Genomic DNA, 16,859 nt, shown 5'->3' with positions numbered 1-16,859 from the left:
GGCTGAAGAAGCTTCTGCACTTCGGCTCTGCTATGAAGCTTATAATATACTCACATTTCACTCACATTTTACAAGGAGGAATAGGGCAAGGCGGAATGACTTTAAATTGAAAGAGGGTAGGTTTAGATTAGATACTAGGAAAAAATTCTTTACTGTGAGGGTTGTGAGACACTGGAAGAGGTTGCCCAGAGAAGCTGTGGATGCCCCATCCCTGGGCCAGGTTGGATGGGGCTCTGAATAACCCCATCTAAGTGGAAGGTGTCCCTACCCATGGCAGGGGGGTTGGAACTAGGGGGTCTTTAAGGTCCCTTCCAACCTATTCCATTCTGTTATTCTATGATTTCATCTCCTGAAAACAAATGAGCTAGGCACTGTCATCCAAGTTACATGTTGAAGATAGTGTTCCTGTACAACAAATACTATTTATCATCTATCACAGTTATTCCAACAGTCTTTCTTCTGGCCTTGAAAGACATGATGTTACCTTTATTGGTGAACAAACCTAGGTATGCCACACTTCCACAATTTCAAGGAACACTTTGTCAGTTGTTTTGTTCTTAACATTTTTGGATCTGTCCCTCCACAAACACCTGTAGAGCTCTTTATACTGAGGCTTAAGGTTTGTTGCGAAGATCCATTGGGAACATTAGTCTGCCAAATGCAGTTCTGAGCAGTCATTAATATCTCACTGGTTCCTTGTATTTTGCCACCTGCATCATCTCTTATCATCCATCTTGCACTTGGATGGTACAGTGGGTTGACCCTGGTTGGATGCCAGGCACCCACCAAAGTCTATTGCTTCCCTCCATAGCTGGACAGGGGAGAGAGAATGCAACAAAGTGCTCATGAGTGAGATAAGGACAGAGAGAGATCCCTCACCAAATACTGTCACAGGCAAAACACACTCAAATTAGAGATATTTATTGAATTTATTACTAAGAAAATCAGAGCAGGATAATGAGAAGTAAAGTAAGACCTTAAAAACACCCTCCTCCACCCCTCCCTCCTTCCCAGCTCTACCTCCTTCCCCTGCAGTGGCAGGGAAATGGGGAATGGGGGTTACAGTCAGTTCATCACACATTACTTCTGCCACTGCTCAGGGAGGGGAGTCTTTCCCCTGCTCCAGCATGGGCTCCCTCCTACAGGAGGCTTTTGCTGTTGAACCCTTCAGACATGCTCCTAGATTGAATGGATCACTAATTAATACAAAACTGTTATCTTAAAAATAATACACAGGGTACTTATTTATCATTTCTCCAGTGGGAAAAGTAGATTTAATCGTTTATAGCCTACAGTCACCAGAATCAATATTCTTACACTGTGATCCATGTTAGCTGAAGAAGTAAAAAGTTAATTCCTTTCACCACTCCTGCCTATGATGGTTTCCTTTTATTCTTATTAATTTGACAACTCTTTCTTGCTTAGTTAAGGCTAAAGTCTTGAACTTTAAAATAGAGAACTGATAAAATATTCTCTGGTCTGTTAGAAATCTACTAAGGTGTAATAGCACCACTAGCAGGAATGGCACTCCCCATCCACAGTTCTTACTTGTTTAGATAAGAAGAAGCCACTTATTTCTTTCTTGCACACTGTTTTAGTGTTTTGTTCACAGAATGCCAGAATGGGTAAGGTTGGAAGGGATCACAGTGTATCATCTGGTCCAACCTTCCTGCTCAATCAGGGCCATCCTAGAGCACATTGCACAGAATTGCACCAAGATGATTCTTGAAAATCTCTGGTGAGGGAGGCTCCACAACTTCTCTGGGCAATCTCTTCCAATGCATGGTCAGCTTGACAGTAAAGAAGTTCTTCCTCATATTCAGGTGGAACTTCCTCTGCATCAGTTTCTGCCCGTTGCCTCTTGTCTTGTTGCTTGGCACCACTGAGCAGAGCCTGGCTCCATCTTCTTGACACCCACCCTTCAGATACTTATATACATCAATGAGGTTTGCTCTTACTCTTGTTTTCTCAAGACTGAACAGGCCCATCTCCCTCAGCCTTTTCTCATAAGAGAGATTCTCCAGTCCCTTAATCATCTTTGTTGCCCTCCACTGGACCTGCTCCAGGAGCAACATGTCTCTCTTGTGTTGAGGAGCCCACGATTTGGGATCTTCCATGCTACTACAGGAGTGTCTTGCAGGAATTCTTACCAGTGCTTTGTTGGGTCTGCTCTGGTACTCTCTGATAGTTCCCTGAATACCAACATGTGCATCTGTCCCTAGTAAGTAAAGGTCAAATTTAAGCCAACACATTTTTTTTTCAATCAGTTTTAGTACTTTATGTTTTTCTTCCCTGATTGTAACACAGAAAGAATTTCTAGAGGATGAATGATTTAGTAGACTAAAATACACACATTAATTATTGTTTTACTACTTATTACCTAAGCCTTTAATTAACACTGAGGGGACATAACTGTGGATGCAGTGATACCAGTAAATTGCAGGATTTATAGCCTTGGCAGTAAAGATGTTCCATCACAGGGCTCCACCCTGAGAAATAGCATGGTTGTAAAAACACCTTACTTTATTCACTGGTCCAGAGAGGCCACAGGAAAGGTTGCAATTGTAGTTATCTTGGGAACAATAATACATTATGTAACAAGTACAATTCATGATGTCAAGTGGGAAGAATTCATGAAGGTAACACAACTTAAAAAGTTTATTGCTATGATACATTTACTACCTATCTAGCAAATGACACAATGTTTAAAGCCAAATTTCTCTCTTCAGTGTCTGATTTTAGAGTAGGTCATTAATCTCAAATGACACCAGGTTAAGCAGTGCAGCTGTTACTCCTGAGAGAAGGGGTGCCATCCAGAGGGGTCTTGACAGCCTTGAGGAGTGGACCTTTGCAACCTCAGGAAGTTCAACATGGGAAGGTGCAAGGTCCCACACCTGGGTCAGGGTAATCACCAGTATCAATATGTGATGGGGGATGAAGTGATTGGGAGCAGCCCTAAGGAGAAGGATTTGGAGGTACTGGTGGATGAAAAATTGGACATGACCTGGCAATGCATTCTCACAGCCCAGAAAGCCAATTGTATCCTGGGCTGCATCAAAAGAAGTGTGACCAGCATGCCTCACCCTGGGAGACAGTTCTCCCCCTTTACTCTGCTCTTGTGAGACCCCACTTGGAGTGGTAAGACACTAGAATAGGTTGCTCAGAGAAGTTGTGGATGCTCCATCCCTAGAAGTATTTGAGGGCAGGTTGGATAGGGGTGTAGTGGTGGCAGCCTGGTGTAGTGGAAGGTGTCCCTGTCCGTGGCAGGAAACCATTCTATGACCCTGAGATCTCTATAAAAAGTATTTACCTCTAGCAACTACTCTATGTTATACTAAACAGGATCATTACATAATAATGCAGGCAGTCAATTGAGGAACACTTCTAAGCAGGTACATCTTTTTAATCAACAGCAGCAGAGAGGTATTCTTCAGCATGACCTGCATTACCAAAATATTGATTTAAATAATTACAAACTCCAGCTATCACTCTTCCTAATCTCTTGCAGGTGTACTTCTTCATTAGAATCCTGCAATTAATTTATTTTTAATATATTAATACTAATTATATTTTTAATATAATTTATTATTTATTTTTTGAGAGTGAAAATCAAGCATGCCCTTGTAGTATTTTGGCAGAGGTAGAAAGTACTGTGTGTTCAGTCTTATCTGAGACAGTGAGTCTAAAGTGAAAAAGATCTTAAACACAGTGAAAGCTGGATAAATCTCACATAAGTATGCTGAAGAACAAAGAAGAATCATATTCCACCATATCTGGCCACTCAGTTATGTGTTGGAATTCTAGAGGGAATCACAGATTTGTAGGAGGAGCTCTGAAAAACACAGCTAGTCACAGACATGTAAGGGAGCCCCTCAGCTGCTTCCAGGGAGATGATTTCAGGCTCAAGGATTCCTCCATGTCCCAAAGAGCATCTGCAATTATGCTCAGTCCCACTAAGGGAGGAGAAGGAAGTTCAAGATCAGTGAAGGTGTTCCTAGCATTTTTCCTTGAATATGTATGTGAGAGTCAGCTGTGGTCTTGTCAAAATGAAAACTAGTGCAGAAGTGAAACTTTATCTTAAAAATAATACACGGGGTACTTATTTATCATTTCTCCAGTGGGAAAAGTAGATTTAATTGTTTATAGCCTACAGTCACCAGAATCAATCTCATTGCTCAAGAATTTAAAACTGGAACCACAATCAGGAAAGGGTTTTTACTTTTTCATATTTTTTCTTTTTTACTGCCCACAGATAACTATCAAGTATTTCTTTTCTTCCAAAATAAAATACTCCAAGAATATTTTTAGCCAGCTGCTTGGGAATTATAAAAAAATTTGTCTCAGTTCATGTCAGGCAAATTGAAGTACTTACATATGAATCAAATTTTGTTCTCAAATACACACAAAAGTCACATTAGAACAGTGTAAATACACCAAAAGGTCAAATTTGGCAACTGAAATACTTTTGGAAGAGGAAAACTAGCTGACAAAGATAATAGAACAGAGGAAAATAATTAATTTTAAATATCAAAATACTGACTAATATTCTAATTCCTTTTCTACTTATCAGAAAACAAAGACTAAAGCACGAGTAAAATATTCTTTCTGCTGATGGAAAGAATGACATCACCTTCTTTAGAAAAATACCTGAACTATTTCAAAGCTCTTCTACACTCTTATCATAAAAGTTTAAATTGCATGTATTGTTGGAAATGATCTGGGAAAAAAAAGAGCAATTTTAAAGGCTTGTTAAAAAGGATGATTGCAGCCCTTTATTCACTTGAGCCAAAAGGTAATTGAGAGAAAGTTGTTGATATACAGCAGGATGTGGGAAGAGATCCAGAAGGTACTTTGTTTTCTTGTGAGAGAAATGTTACATGCTGTTCCTGAACCATGGAAATTTACAGAATCCTTCCTTTCTTCCAAAGCTCTGACCTCCCTGTATATTCTCTGCATAAACTGCCTATCGCTGTGAAAAATACTAAGTATTATTTGTTCCAAGCCATTATACCCGTGGCTCCCACCTACAGATATACACAGAAATACTGATTTGTGTTTCTTTGTTTAGGTCCTTATTCCTGTTTTAATTATAAATCTCAACCAAAGTCCCAGAGGAGATGTAAGACCCCACTCTTAACTAGCTGGATCCTGTTAAAAAACAGTGAAATCTAAACGTCCTTGTCTGCCAGGATGATGATGCTCTCTGGCTGTGTCAGAGCAACCTTCCAGTACCTAACGGAGTTCTACAAGAAAGATGGAGAGGGACTTCTTGCGGTGGCATGGAGTGACACAACAAGGGGGAGTGGTTTTAAACTGGAAAATGGTAGGTTTATATTGGATCCTAGGAAGAAATTCTCTACTGTGAGAGTGGTGAGGCACTGGCACGAGTTGCCCAGAGAAGTTGTGGATATCCCCTCCCTGGAAGTGTTCAAGGCCAGGTTGGATGGGGCCCTGAGCAACCTGGTCTAGTGAAAGCTGTCCCTGCACATGGCAGGGGGTTTGGAACAAGATGACATTTGAGGTCCCTTCCAACCCAAATCACCCTATGATTCTGTCAGTCAGTGAAGAAAGTGCTGGTGACATCAGAAAGTTTCTCTCTTCTGTTCACCTCTCAAATGTATAATAAGAGTCTACTTTTCCCTACAAGATATGTTTTGCTGATATTTCCAGTTCCTCAAAGCTGCAGAAAAATTGCTCTTTACCAGGCCCATGCAGACCTTGCCTGGAAAATGCCCAGATGCTTTTTTACAGAACCATGTGTAGGGACCAGTTCTCAGGAAGAGCTCTAGGAAGCCATAAGTCTGGGCAGGCAGATAATTTTTTATAGTTCTGGTATCAAAGTATTATCAAACTATGTATTATGTTCAATAGCAACCTCCCTCATATGTACTAACTTTTATACTTTCTAAGAACAGTAAGATTTTTTGATGGTTTATTACTCTGCCTAAAGGGTTTTTTATACTATTACTGGGCATGTGTGTGCCACCAGCATGACACTATTGACAAATTTCAGGTGCGGGCTCCAATCTGTGCAATAAAAGGGCTTCATGATGAAAGTATTGTTAACGTAAAAATTCCTGCCATCACCAAACCAACAATTTTTCTCCCAACTCATTTTCAGACCTCTAAGTGGAGCCATTTTAACTGGATCTCTTATTCCCAGAGTGCTTCTCTAAATACTTTGCTTCTGCAGGCAGGGCTCTAATCCATATCAGGGCTCTTCTAACTTGCACCAGACAGTGTGGCCTTCATAAACTATAAAATAAAGGAAAATTATTCTTCCATTGATGATGGAGAGACTTATTTTTATGCCACTTTTAGAAGAACACTAATTAGTAGTAAAACTACTAATCAACGCTGCAAGAGAAATAATAGGAAAACACAGGGGAGAAAAAAAATCACACAGACTTTGGAGGCAGTAGAAACAGCCCCCTTTCAAAGAGAGTATAAACCAAACCAGTAGCAAGTTTCTCTGCTTCCTCAGAAGCAGAAATGAAAAATCTGTAGAGTATATTTATAGACTTAAAATAATAAACTAGTGAAATATTTTTAAAATAATCTTACAATGAAAAATATTATTTACTTCCTTCAGTTCTGGACAGCCTTATTAACAACACAGGAACTATAAAAATGCAGATAATCAGATTATCAACATTAGCAAATAAGCACAGACCCATTATTTATCATGATACTTCAGACCAACTATTACCTAAGATATACTTAGTTGGAATAATTAGTCTAGCAGATAAAACCAGATAAAGTATCTAGTACTTAGACAACCATGGAAGCATCTCTGTATGCACCACCTATGGTATTTATCATCTTACTATAATAAATAAATAAATAAATAAATAAATTTAAAAAGCCCATATGAACAGCAATGTTATCCATGACAGTCAAATCAGTTCTTCATTTCCAAGTATCAGTGGAAATATCTGTAGTCTCCCAATGTTAATAAATAAAAAAAAACAAGCAACAGAGACATCAGAATGTTTATGCAAAGAATCTACATTCCTAAAAAAAGTTCTTGATTCTGTAATAGCTGCCAGGATTAAAACTACCTGATACAGACTGAATCAGATGGAACATAAACCTAATTCATATTATTATTTTAAATAATTTTCATTTTTTTCTTATCACCAAGGAGATGACACTGATGTATCATTTCTGACTAAAGCTAGAATCATTCATGTGAACACAGGGAGATTGAGCTCACTCAGGAGCTAGTAAAATGCCTAATGACCAGTTACCAAAAAATCCTCCCACTTCCTATCTGACATTTGGAAGGTTCTTCGACACTTTCATCAATTTTTCTCCTTTTGGACTCATCACCTATCAAATATACCATGAAACACAAACATTCACACCAGCCTTCTTGGCAGACATTTTGACTGATAGTCACAGGCTCATATGTTTTTGATTACCTCAACATGACTATGAATAATTGGTTAAAGATGGATCTTGAATTCCGTCTCCTTACAGGAGCAAGAGAGGTTCTAAGACACAGCCACTATTTACAAGACAGCAGACTTACTATATGAGGAAGAAGGATGCTCAGAAGGGCAAAGACATTTGCCTAAACGAAAAATATTTGACAGATTAAATTCTGTCTTTCTTGTGCATACTGTCATTTTAAAATGGAATAGAATGGAGTTAATTTTGATGAAAGTCTATTTTGAAAAATTGATTACTTATAATCAAGATTTATATTTTAATATTTTCATTTAAACTATTCCACCATTTTGATTTCAGCAGAAGAAAGCAAACCTACACAATACCTTTATCAGAACAAAGTTATTCAGAAAATATAGGAGTGTATGAAATAAAAAATAATATTTCTTTTCTCTATCTGATGACTTTTTGGACACAGTTTCATCAGTCGTGTTATTGATTTATTATATAATTGGACAGTTCACAGGTGCACTAATTTATTTTTTCGTAACTACTACTTTGTAAAGACAAAGATACTGTTTGTAGATTCTTCCAGTTGCATTTTCAGATTTAAGGTAAATAAAAGAAGAGGTTTTTTTCTTAAAATAACAGTGAATTTTCTGCTAGGCACAAGTGTAGTTAATTCATGTGATTTAATTAACAATGTTGCTTTCTGTCATTAGTACAATATTTTAAAATTACAGTATAAACCTAAATGCTTAGAAATGTAGGTGAAATTGTCTTTTTCAGATCCAGGTTCTGAATGGTAAGATCAAAGATGGATTGAAGAGGTTTATCTGAATAGAGTAATTTTCACTTTGATTGTTTTTCAGAACACTGCAGTAGTAGAGATGATGACAGCTGGTAGGAAGTTGTCTGAATCAGTGATACTAGAATGCAAATACATGCCAATACTTTGCATAAAATCTACAAAGCACAGTTATTTATGCATATGCCTTTTGACATCTCAGCATGGATGTTGACTTGAATTGACATACTCTCTTTTTGATTTTCTGGTATTATATTTAAATGGAAAGCCAAGAACAGAATATAAAATCAGGCACAGTAAAAAAGAGGGCAATGGTGAACAAAGAGGTTCAGCTCACAACTGAAGTTAAATATTTAGTTCTAGCAAGCAAATATTTTCAAGGAACTTTGCTGCACCCAACTCCATAGTTGTTCAAAGGGATGACAGTCATTTTGGGGATAGTTATGAGTATACTCCAAAGAAAATTCAAAGACTGAAGAGTAATGTAATAAACATTTATAAGCTGTTTATCTTACCAGGTGGCAATGGCTGACTAATTTGGAGCACACCATTTTATTGGAAACATAGTTAGAGCTGACTAGTCTATATGTCATTTGAAATACAATTTATACAAATTGTAGATTTTGATGAAAGTTATGTGTTTTCAAAAGATTGCACAGGTTTTTAGTCAATCAGCTCATTTAGTCAGAACTATGAATCAGACTTCAGTGCAATGCTTTGAAAAATCAATCACCTCAAAACTATCTCCAGACAGTGTAATGTGAACTGTTTTGAGAAAATCATGACTATGAAAGATATAATTCTAAATCATTATGGATGAGAAATGACAATTAGTAGTAATCAATGTTTCAAAAAAGGACCTGATTGCAAAGGAACCATTTAAACCAATTGCTTTTATGGTTGTACCTATAAGTGGGAAAAAAGATTATATTCCTAATGGCAGATTCTTTGTCTTGGTTAGAAAAGAAAATGCAATAATGAGACTTCAACTAATAAAACATTCATACTAGATTTAGCTGTGATTTACTGTCACAGTAGGATGGGCATAAGCCCATAAAGGGACAGAACAGCAACTATAATAGAAACCAGGGAAGTAGTATGGAGTTAAAATAAATATTCAGTCTAATTAGACTTTTACAACATTTCATTCCTCTTGCCTTTTTTTAAGAAAATTATGAGGCTGTGACTAGAATTCTTAGGACAGAAGCTAATGTAATGCTGTATGTGTCTTTCACAGCCAGCAATCACTGGCTACTGAGAAAGCATGTGTGACTTACTCACTGTACCATATGGTTAATAACCTCAACATCACAAATCGTTCTGGTCTTGGATGGAAGCATTATGAACACTGTGGGATAGAACATGAAGTGGGGAGAGAGAAATGGAGAAGTGTGCTACAGATTGTCTCAGTAAAAACCAGAAATGCAACTAGAGACTTAACAGAAGCTGATAGTACCCAACTACAAACAGGATGAGTAGAAGGAGATAAACCCCCACATCATCCCTTTTTAACCAGAGCAAACTGCTGTACTCACAATGCAGTGTTTCAGAAGACAGGCAATGAATGTTTCATGTGGCTGATTAGAGAAACATGCATTGCAGTGTCGACAGCAACACAGCATGAGGTTGGGTTAAAACAAACTCTTCCTTCGTAACTGAATCAATGGCAACATGGCTCTCTGAAAATGATCAGATAACAAGTAACACGAGCAATGACAAAACTAAAGATGTTAATTCCTTTCACTCTCTGAAGACGCTGCAAAGCATGTGGGTATGGGTGCAGGTGTGCATGTACAGCCAGGTGGAAAAACCTGAACCTCCAAATTCACTGGCTAGCAATGATGTTAACACTTCACCTACTATTTAACACTTCAGAGTAAAGAAAGTATAATGCAGCTAGACTTCTTTATCTTTGAAACTTAATTTGCTAATCCTAAAAATCTTAAAAGTTTCTCCTTTCTGCGTTCAACTCTCTGGTAATCTATTTAGCTATTCAGAGACTGTGATATATGAGAATAAATCATGCTCTCCTCACAGAAAGTGAGATACAGCCTGATGAGTGTTGGAGTGTTGTCTCCTAAACTACTTTCAAAGATATGAATTATGGAAAGGCATAAACATATGTAGGTAAAGCAGACTTAAAATGCAATCCTCACCATCACTTTCTATCTCTCTTCCATTTCCTGGACAGGCATCAAAACTCTGAATTTGTACCCAAGCCATGGAAGCCATTGGATTTCTAATCTCTTCTGACATTGTTCACAGCTCCATTTTTTTTTTTTCCAGATTTTTTTGGTTTTGTTTAGCACATACTTGGGTGCTGGACCCAACTGTGATCCAGCTGCCTAAAGCAAAGTGCCCAGTGCTAATTGAGAGGCCTCTGGATAGCCAAGATGCCTGTCTGGAACAGGCAGATTATGCCACAGGGTCTCAGAAAAGACCCACATGCTCTGCAGCAGCAGCTGGTGGCTGAGGTGGGTACCCTACAGCTACTCTACATCTAGAACCACACTAAATGCCTAGGTTTGAAGAGCAGAATATCATGCCTCATGGCTGACAACATTCCCTAGCAGGGAGACCTCAAGAGTTTTATCACCTAAATCCCAGCATTAGTGTTTTAGCCAAGGGAACTTCTAATTATACTGATTTTGTCCTCTACTAGAAGTGCAGTCAGATCAAAGTGTGTCATGCTAAGACTCCTTGCATATCCATTATATGAGGGTTGGGAGGCTCCCCTTTGTTTAGATGTGAACTGATTTTGCAGTTAAGACATCAGAACTGATTTCCCAGTTAAGACATCTCCATTATGTAGGTGGTCCAACACTCAAGGAAAAGCAGTAGGCACAACCAAATCAGGAGTGTTCTTGAAAAACATTGCAGCACCTGATTTGGTTTTCTTCCAAACAGAATCTGTTTCATGGCTACCACACCTGTCCTCAGAACTTACCTAACAGACAGTAAATGAAGTTTACCAAGGTATTTGCTTCAAAACCACATTATTGCTCTGAACCATATTGCTAAGGTTGCACTGCTCATTCAAAGCTTAGATTTGGCCCAGGGCCACAAGACCAGATCATTTATAACGTTTTATCAGCTTCACTTTTTGGTGTAGTAGTTTCCATGGTTTAGAAAACATTATCTTTTTTTAAAAAAATGCACCTCTCCTGCTTTTACTGGCCTTTGTACGTCACCCAAGGCTTCAAATCATCATGGATACCTGGCAAAAAGGGGCTAGGATGACTCAGAGTTAGTGGCCACTATCTGATCTTCCAAAGTTTCATGAGTTTAAAGTTCCAGCTGCAGTTCAAGTATTTAAAAAGCCAAACAGGTTTCAAAGAAAGTGATGGCTATTATAATGACCTCAAGCTGATATCTCAGTAACTTCAAGAGACAGCAGCTAATGTAGAAACATTTTGGTGACCACCAAATTAAAATATCCTGGTTTTAAACAGCTTTGTAATGGTGAAGTTAATATCAGGCTCAAGTAAATCTTGTATTCACCCATCTGGAATTGAATCTACAGAGACACCTTCTACAACATCAGTATTTGGCTGAGTAGCTTACCTCATTATTTCCTCTTCCCCAATCTACCAATAATACAACACATAGTGCTTATTTGTCCACTGCTACAAGTGATCTATCATGCCTTAAATAAATAGTATAGAATGTCTGATTCCTTTCATACCTATTTTTTATTGAAAGATCTAATGGACAGCTAGTGAAATGGCAGTTCTGTGAAATCACAACCATGTTCATCATTATCATGGTCTCAAAGATGCTGCTGTTGTAAGGGGGCAAGTGCTAACACACTTGTAACTGCTTCTAACCCCATGCAGAAGACTCCTCTTTTTGTTTTAGGAGTCCAGAAGCACTAGGGGCAGGGTATGTTCAGTCAAACCTGCTTCTAGGGTATCTTTGACACAAGTTGCAGCTGACTGTATGGGAATAACTTGGTCACTTCTGTACAGTCTATCCAAACCACACATACCAATTAGTGCTGCTGGGACTTTTTATAAATGACTCAATAAAGATTCAATCAATCCAGCTAAACCCAAAAAGGTATCATATTATTTTGTTAAGAACAGGTACATAGAATCCTCCATTGATCAGAAATCCACAGGTGGATGCATGTTCTATGGAAATCTCTGACTCATACAGGAGTATGATAAGCACAGAAGGGCTGTGTCTCTTTAATTTGGTGAACAAGCTACTTCATGCTGATGCAATAACTAAACCACACAAGCAGGCAAATTTCAAGTTTATTCCTACCAATAAATTTGGAAGGCATAATGCATTTTCCTCTTTAGTAAACAATCTTTTGTTTTCTTTGGAGACATCAATACTTGAAAACTGATAGTAGAAGCAGAAAACCAGCCTATAAATGAATCATCTTGTTTAGAGCAAGCTACTAGTGAATGATCAAATCCTGCATGAGATTTAGTAGTATGGAATAGCTCAGGAGTAGATGTTGTTCATTATTTTAGGGCAGCACACAGCACAAATGCACAAAATAACAAAAGCAATGCAGTCCCTAAGATGCAATCTCATTTGCTACTATTCATTGTGGGGGAAATGGTTGGCTTGGAATTTGGTTGACCTTTACAATGCCCATGGGAAGCTCTCTCAGACAGCTAGCTTCTTCCATTGTGCTTTAAAATCCAGTTAATTTCTGAGTGGGCAAAAGCTTTCGTCAAATCAAGGGCTGTTCAACAAATTATAAGATTTTTCTCTTCGATGCAAAATGATGCAACTTTAAGAATAGTCCCAAGGCTTGTTGGAAATGGTTCCAGTTACAAACACTTTATCACAGTACTCTAGGACAATCAACATGAATTGGTTTTAATAGTTACCCTTCTTTCCTCAGGCTGCAGTGCAGCTGACCTCCCATAGCTGGGCACTGGTCAGAATTGCAGAAGGGAATCTGCAATGAGAAGCCATGGAGATGCTTTGGAACCCATAATTGCTTTGATCAAGTGTAGAAAGTGTTGGGTCTGCTAACTTTGCAGTCTACAATCAACTTTTCTACCCTTTACTGTCATTATCACGTGTTAACCCCTATAATGCTCTGATTCCTGCTTAGAATAAACACACATTAGAAACACCAAACTGGTGAAAAACAAATGAATAGAAAAGAAAGAAAGTTTTCCTCAGATTTTATCAAAACTTTTTTATTAATATGTATGAAATATATATTAATCAACAAGTAGTAAATACTGTTTAAAGCGATTTCATGCCACATTGTACATAAAAAACCACCCTAATTTTCAGTTACTGATTTGTTTTCAGCCGGCTTCTGTACGGCCACTAGGATAAAAACTGGAATGTAAGGGATGTTTTTTCTGAAAATTCTGATGTGAAAAAAAATCATTCACAGCTTTGATATTAAGAAACATAGCAAAGAAGACAGAAGCACTGCACATCACTCAGTGAAGATGACTTTTATATTGAAGCCTTGGAAAGAAATTAATCATTGCTGTAAATAGGCAGAACACAGCTGGGAGTGGCTGAATTGTGCTTGCAACCAAGGCAAACTGAACAGCATTCTGTAGGACAGCTCAGCTGGATTCCTGAGCAGAGAGAGGCTGCTAACCATCACAGCCTTTAAAACACCACAGTAGTAAAAGCCCACCAAATGGCTGCAAGAAAATGTTTGGTCTCAGACCCAGTGGGAATTTCCTCAGATTTCAAATAGTGGGGGCCATATGCCAAGATCCCTGCAGCACTTCCTAGCTTGAAACTAAACAGCTGAATGTATTTGGCACAGTTTTTACTACTGCTGCTCAACCAGCTTTTGTATGAGTTTGTATAGGCACAGCTATCATAGCACTGGAATTATGAAGAATTCTTTTCTAAGTCAATAATTTGTTAGTAAGTCTCTGGGAAGTATGTATAGGGAAAGTATGAATTGACAAAAAAACCCACCTTAAAAATAGATAAAGAAAGATGCAGGAATTTTTACTCATGTCAATCAGAAATCACCCTTCAATCATTCTTCTCTATATAAGGACAGCACTTCCAGTTGTGGGAAAAAGTAGGATGTGCCCTTCAAAATTCAGGAAGAACTCTTTTTCTCCTTTCCAATCTTAATGTTGTCAATGTTGCAGCTACTCTAAGAAATGCACTTTGTTTCCTAATACACTGATGCTATTATCGAAGTAGGTAGGTTCCAAAAATGCAGATCAACCACCCTGGTCATGCTGGCATAAGAAAGGCCAGGTTCAAACATCATGCGAGAACTCTTTGGTCTGCAGCTGACTGACACCTGGACATGCTGCAAATGGTGCCTGACTTGGTCTTCTAGACTGGGATTACCAAAGCATTACAGCACTGAGCAGTATCAATACCTCTACTCCAACAGCTGTTTTGCTGGCAGACTCCAGGAAGATCTCTTACCATAATCTCATAATGAGATATTAATAGCAACCTCAGAGAAAACTGCTTGCTCTTTCTCAGAGAGGAATTATTAGTAAATGCCAAACTCCATTTATGGTAGTGTACAGGGTGGAAACACTGGTGGCAAGGAGAACATTCCCTGGCTCCTCCTCTGCAAGTGGGAAGACGCTCCTGAGCTATGTCCTTCCTTCAATAGGAAAAATTGAACATTTAAAGTTCAGTACTTGGTCAACAGAAAACTGAAGCCAAGACAGTGGGCTTTGATGATACTTTTATATGAGTAAGACAAATTTTTGGTTTTGCTGCTTAAAAGAGGAAAAGCATTGATCCTGTGTGAAAGGATAGTGAGAGCTACTTATACAGTGCTACTATAAGTTCAGTTTGCTGCATAATAGAGAACAAATGAAGTGGACTAATTCTAACAGAAGGTACCAAGTCATAACGCCCAGTCCTCTAAAAAGCACACAATCCTCTTCTTTCTTGTGTCTGTTAAAAAGTTCTCAGATATTTTCTGAGAAAAAAAGCCTTTGTTCAAAGTTACTGTTCTCAGAATCTGAGCTCTTTGGAAAAATCCGTGTTTCTCAGAGCAGTGTGGAACCTTACCACCTAGGTTCAGTTTCTCCCAGGCATTGTATATGTGTATATTGAGGCCTACCTGCCAGATAAAAATCAATAACAATGCAGGTTAGATGAGCAGGTGGCAAAAATAAAAAAGACTGCATGGAAGAATAAACATTCAGAGAACCACAGATGCCTATTGCTGGCTGATTTCTTCAGGACTCCTAAGCTTACAATAGATCTCTCAGATATTGATCCTTTTTCCTTGGTATCAAAGAGATGAACAATCCCACTGAAGTTTGCAGGAGCTGACGGATGCTATGAAAGGCTTTTCACAAGGGCACTGATAAAGCTCCTTGAGTGTTTCTTTGGCTGGAAGATCATATGGCTTCACTGCTGAAAGAAACAAAATAGCAAACAAACACTGAGGAATTCTTTTAAGGTGAAATAAGTATTCAGGCTGCCCTTGCCTTCCAGATGCAAAGAATCACATTGTTTCTGTATGAAAAGCAGGTTCTGCATTGGTTAGGTTTGCAGAAAATAAGCACTGTTTTTGTCAATAATTCTGAAGCTCTTACAAGCCTAATGTTACAATCAGTGTTTTGGTGGTGGCATATAACAGTTAAATCGAGCTAGAATGAAAATGAATTCTTCAAGATTTTCAGCACTCCAGAACACAAGGAAGAACCTGGGAGCATTTTTGACAAATTAGGCTGAAAAAGTATGATAGAAGTGAGTAGACATTGTTAAGAATGCCTTCTGTCAAGGTAAATATATCTGTTTGCTCTGATAACACCAATGAGCAACTTCTCCCTGTTAGACAAGTCAAATTCATTCATTAAACTGTACTAGGTACTGAGTGTCTATCAAACTTAGTATAAACAGACAATTAATCTAAAAAGTGTTAGGAAAATTTATACATCATGGAAAGATTTTGAATTCTCCTTTTTGTCCTCTCCTATATTAAGGTTATTGGAGTAATTATTTTCCTCATCAGTATAAAAGGAAAAAGACCTTCACAAAATAATTCCATGTCTTTATGCATCTAAATCCTCAAATTGGATTACTTGGGACTTGAGCCAATAGAAGAACTAAAGGTGTCAACAGCAGGGTTAAATGATGCTTTGATATCTAGCAAGGCAGTGTTTTCCCCTCAGATGACAGGCTGTTCATAAGGAGCTACAGGACTTCCATACAGCTTTTTTGCTAAAGCCACCACCAACTGCATGAAGAGGATACAAGAAGACCACAAAAAGTTTTTAAATTCATTTGGCTAACCAGTTACATAATCCTTGAGTGTTGTATACTTGTGACACTATCCAAAGTGATACTAGTTTAGCACTCTGAACAACACTAATCTCTTCCAAGACTTGTTTCTCAGCAGAGAGCTGAGCTTGTTCCAGCAGAGAGCCCTTTAGCTCTATCTGTCCTGCCTTTCCCAGTGCACTGGCCCAGAGGCCTGTGGCTCTGGTTTGTCTCAGATGCAGATCCCGAGGCAGACACAGATGTCAGCACTGGCACTGCAGCCTGGCCGGGGAGCCGGCTGAGGGGCAGCGAGAAGGACTGCAGCACTGCACCCTCTCAGGGACTGGAGCACTGCACCTCTCAAGGACTGCAGCACTGCACCTCTCAAGGACTGGAGCACTGCACCTCTCAAGGACTGCAGCACTGCATCCTCTCAAGGACTGCAGCACTGCACCTCTCAAGA

The sequence above is a fragment of the Corvus kubaryi genome, unplaced genomic scaffold (assembly GCF_017639235.1).
Source record: "Corvus kubaryi isolate FWS band 111438036 unplaced genomic scaffold, C.kubaryi_AGA036_p1.0 137, whole genome shotgun sequence".
Classification (NCBI taxonomy): Eukaryota; Metazoa; Chordata; class Aves; order Passeriformes; family Corvidae; genus Corvus; species Corvus kubaryi.
Note: the sequence above shows the minus strand (reverse complement) of the source record.